Source organism: Chenopodium quinoa, unplaced genomic scaffold, assembly GCF_001683475.1.
Source record: "Chenopodium quinoa cultivar QQ74 unplaced genomic scaffold, ASM168347v1, whole genome shotgun sequence".
Classification (NCBI taxonomy): Eukaryota; Viridiplantae; Streptophyta; class Magnoliopsida; order Caryophyllales; family Amaranthaceae; genus Chenopodium; species Chenopodium quinoa.
The window spans coordinates 8,177,958-8,183,136 of NW_018743252.1; the positions used below are offsets into that span (position 1 = coordinate 8,177,958).

The following is a 5,179-nucleotide window of genomic DNA, read 5'->3' on the forward strand; positions in this document are numbered from 1 at the left end:
TCAAGTACTAACTTGACCGTTGGAGGCGGATCTCCAATCATCCGGAGCATCCGTTTGTTTTGCAGGTACAGGCGTCCAGTTTCAGTCTCGGAATTGTAACTCTCCCGCAGGATATCAGAAAACCCCGAAACACTGGTAGTCACACGTTTCATCTTGGCTCTGAATTTTTTACCTCCTTCCCAACATGATTGCCAATGTTGAGCTTGGGTGATGATCCCAATGGGAGCAAGCTTAGCCTTATTGAAAGTAATGTTGTTTTTACTCAGCCATATAATCCTCAATATATTAACATACATATGTACAATCTTCATTGTTTGCATCAACATTGATAAAATACATTAGGAAGTTTTTAACCCATGATTTTAGAGAGATATGTCATTCCCTTTAGTGTTGATGCCTAGGTTGTTGCATCTCTAGATCCTTAATTCTTAAGACTTTGTAGCTCTTGAAGAGATGATTAGGAGTTTCATCGTTTATTTTACAAAAGTGACATATGCCAAGAACTTCAATTTTTCTTCTCTTCATGTTATCACCTATAGGCAGCATACAATTAAGTATTTTCCAACTGAAAGTTTTATGCTTTGTCCATAAGGATGTGTTCTACCATTTCTTCCAAAAATTATCCTTTCCCATGTCTAGAAATTCCTTATATAAGGCTAACCAATACCCTGCCTTTACCTTATAGTGCCCTGCTAGAGAAGGACCTCCCAATCCCATGTATCATCAAAATCATCCTTAGAAAGATGTATTGCCTAGATTTCTTTGGTCATATTGTATGCCATTGAACCACTTCCAAATTAAGCTAGTCCTCCACGAACCATGTTGGTCAATAAGGTCAGCCACCATTCTTAATTGGTTTGTTGTTGTCCTCACTTGGAATGCTCTACATAAAGCTAAACCTATGTCGAGCCAGCGATCACTCTCGATGGATGTCGATTTCCCATTATTAATGAATTTCCTTAGACTCTCTTTCATAAGATTGACGCTGTTGAGAATACTCCTTCACCCCTCAAATTTTGAATGCTCTCTACAGTGTGAAAGGTATACCCTTGCACAGGGCCCCAAAAATAAAAGCCCAAACAATTGTAATGGCCTAAATTTTTTAAATCAATTCAATTAATAAATTGTAAGGTGATATAACCGTTTTTTTTATTAGGTTTTAATGGCTTTAATACTTTCTCTCTCATCCTTTTAATATGCTATTCATTCAACTTTGTTTCTCACGCTCATTTGTCCCAATTTATCTCTTAAAAGTCCAGATTATCTTTCCCCTATTAGTCCTATAATTTTTCTTGTTCTTCCCTAAATTTGACTCTAAACCAAATTTAATTTTTATCAAGCAATTTAATTAATTTCCCCTCTTTTCCATGAAACTTCAATTAGTTATGGGAATTCAAATTGTTTTCCCCATGTTTAGATCAATCTATCTAAGCAACGGGAATTATAATTCAATTATCAATATCTCAAGAAAATTTGGAGTAACGATTGAATCTCTCCCATCTTCCCCCTATTTATATCATCCGAAATTTTTGATATTTTGTATCAAAAAAAAATATTATTCAATTACATGTTGCCGACATTGGAAATTTGGGGTAAAACAATACTACTCTTAAATTGGTTTCATCTCTACTGCAAATCTTCAAGACTGCATTCTTGCTGCAATCTGTAAGTACGTATTTTTTTCATTATTTTTTTGGGAAACTTTGATTAATTTAATTCCTTTTTACTTTGCTGCATGTCGTATGTTCTATTATTCTAACATTTACTATTTTTTTTTCTTCTATTTTTTAAGGTTGAATTATGAAAGGATTTATGATGGCACTTTGAGGATGGATTTTCTTTTTATATTGTTCAAAGTTGTCGCCTTCCGATAGTTTTGAATCCCAGGTTTATTCAATCTTTTTTTGGCCTTAAGGTACATGTTTATATTATTTACTTTTTATTAGCTATAATTTGCAATTATGGCTCTTAAGATTAGAAAATATGTTTACGGATATGATAAGCGTAATAAAAAGAAAAACCTGAAGAGTTCATTGAGTCTCAAAGAGGGGCCGTTGATAAGTTTATTGTAAAAGAGCCACAAGTTTCTACTGTCAATCCAAATAATGTGGGTGTAAATGTTGAAAATGATAGTATTGGTGGCCTTGATGCTAAAATTGATATTTAATGTGTCGGATGATAATTTTGATGATATGACTATTGATTGTGCTGATGAACGGCCAAGTAAAAATGTTAATGTTAGTGGTGATGTGCCTATTGATTGTAATGATGATGTGTCGGATGTTAATGAAAATGATAACACTAATGTTGATGACAGTGATGATAATTTTGATGACATCCCTATTCATTTGCTTGATATATATGATCCAAGAGTTTGGGATGGTTTAGATTCCAAAATGTTCAATTTTAATATTGTGAAAGGTCCTAAAGATAAATTTTCAAGACGATTTACTGCTAATTTGTATATTAAAGTGTTGTCAAATGGTGAGAACTATGATAGGGGTTGACTTGTTTCTAAAGAGCTTGATAGAGTCTTTTGTTTTTGCTGTAAAGTCTTTAATTAAAAGGGATTGGTAAAGGGCAATTAACAAATGAAAGTTTTGTTGATTGGAGACATATATACTTAAGGTTAAAAGAACATGAGACAAACATAGATCATGTTAAGGATATGACTACTTGGTATGAGTTGCATCTTAGGTTTCAAGAGAATCAAACTATTGATAAGACGACTCAAATGCTAATTGAATGAAAAAGAAAAAGACCATTGGAAGAAAGTGTTGCAAAGAATTGTTTTAATTGTCAAATTTCTTGCTCAGCATAATCTAGCCTTTCTTGGTTCAATAGGAAACTATACCAAAAAAGTAATGGTAATTTCTTGGGCTTGATTGAAATGTTGGCCGAGTTTGACTCAATTATTCAAGAACATGTCAAGCGTATTACTAATAATAATATTCAATTTCATTTTTTAGGTTATACAATTCAAAACGAGTTGATACTTTTGCTTGGTTCTGCAATAAAAAATGAAATCATTAGAAAGATAAAGCAATCAAAATATTTCTTGATAATTCTTGATTGTACTCCCGATGTTAGCCATCAAGAGCAAATGTCATTGATACTAAGATATGTGAATGTCTCTGCATATTTGCATTGAGGAATCTTTCTTAGGATTTTTAATGTAAATAATACAACTGGCCAAGGGCTTTTTGATGTTTTACTAAATGAATTGAAAATCTTGATCTTGATATAATGGATGTGCGAGGACAAGGTTATGATAATGGCCTTAATATGAAAGGAAAACATCAAGGAGTTCAAAAGAAATTTTTGGATTTATATTCTAACGCTTTTTATAATTATACTCCTTGTGGTTGTCATAGTTTAAACTTGACAATATGTAATATGGCTAACACATGTAGAAAAGATAAAGACTTTTTTGGAGTCAACCAACGTATATATACAATTTTTGCAGCTTCTACTAAGAGGCGGCAATTCTTGAAAGACAATATAAAAGGACTAACAGTTAAGTCTTTGTCATCTACTCGTTGGGAAAGTCGTGTTGAATGTGTTAAGGGTATTAGATTTCAAATGTCAGATATATGAGAAGGTTTACTTCAAGTGGCCGATAATAATGATAAGGATTACAATATAAAAAGTGAGGCTAAATCCTTAGCAAATAATGAGCTTGGTGATTTTGAGTTTTTAATTACAATAGTAATTTGGTCTGAAATATTATGTGCAATTAAATTGGTAAGCAAGCTATTAAAATCAAAAGATATGCTTATTGATGTGGCTATTAAAAAAATAAGAGGGTTGATTTTTCTTTTTTTTTTTTTTTTTTTTTTTTTGAGGGGTATAGAGAAACTGGTATTAATGATGCTTTGAATAGTGCTAAAGAAATTGCTATTGAAATGGATATTGATCCTATATTTCCCTAAAAGCGTGAAATTCGAAGAAAAAAACATTTTGATGAAAATGCATTTAAATTTCAAACAAGAGGATTCCAAACCTAAATCATCCAATGACATCAACTTTTGAGGAGTAAATAAGAAACCAAAAATACTTTCATATTCCTCAAATTGCTCAATGTTTTATAACGAGAACTAATAGCTTGATCAACAATGTAAAGAAAGTAATCAAATCTAAATCCAGGTTCTTCATCAAATGTTCCTCTATCTCTAGAAGAATCATTTAGATTTGATTACTTTCTTTACATTGTAAATCAAGCTTAGATTGTAAATCAAGCTATTAGTTCTATTTACAAAAGATTGAGCAATTTGAGGAATATGAAAGTATTTTTGGTTTCTTATTTACTCCTCAAAAGTTGATGTCATTGGATGATTTAAGTTTGGAATCCTCTTGTTTGGAATTTGAAAATTAAATGCACTTATGTCTAATTAACAATAAGATATTGATGGGAGTGAATTATGTGTGGAGTTGAAGCTGCTTAAAGAAATTTTGCGTTATGACATAAAAGGAGCTATTAATATTTTGAGGTTTTTGGAATATGTGGATTGTTTTCCTAATGTAACTATTGCATATGGAATTTTGTTAATTATTCCTGTGACAGTTGCAACTGCAGAATAAAGTTTTTCAAAGTTGAAGCTATTGAAGTCATATTTTCGTTCTACAATGCTAAAGAAAGACTTGTTGGATTTACGATAATAGCAATTGAGAATGACCTTCCAGAGAAAGTGAAATATGAAGACTTGATTGATGATTTTGCCTCAAAGAGTGTTAGAAGAATATCACTTTTTAAATAAACAGAAGTTAACATAAGTTGAGTTGATATAACCTTTGAGTTGTATTTAGTTGCTATTATCAACATGAATAAAATATCCGAATTTGATTTTGCGTAATTGAATATACTACCTCAGTTAATTATTATGTGCAACAAAGGGTATTATTTGTGAGACATAAAATAATCCGTTGTTGCACATAATAATTAACGGAGATAGTATTATTGTTATACTATATCATTTTCATTTTGTAATGTATATATAGGAAAATTGTGCGTTGCGTAAATTATAGATAAAAAAAAAATTGTATAATTTTTACAGTATTAAGGGCCCTTTTTTCGATGTGGAACTGGGCCCACAAAATCATTACCATGGCCCTGGCTCTCTACGAGAAAGAAGAGGACGTTGTCGACAAAAAAATAGATGGATGATGGGAGGAGCAGGCC

At 31.7% G+C, this 5,179-nt stretch overlaps 1 long non-coding RNA gene across 2 annotated transcripts; it reads left to right on the forward strand.

The window, feature by feature from the left end:
• The first annotated feature begins 1,056 nt into the window (after positions 1–1,056).
• On the forward strand, positions 1,057–4,968 carry LOC110735165. Of its 2 annotated transcripts, XR_002514020.1 has the most exons (3): positions 1,075–1,669; positions 1,793–1,915; positions 4,565–4,968. It is a non-coding gene; the product is annotated as an uncharacterized LOC110735165 (long non-coding RNA). The 2 variants fall into 2 exon arrangements; XR_002514019.1 differs by having other exon boundaries at positions 1,057–1,669; positions 1,793–4,968.
• Positions 4,969–5,179: the final 211 nt, after the last annotated feature.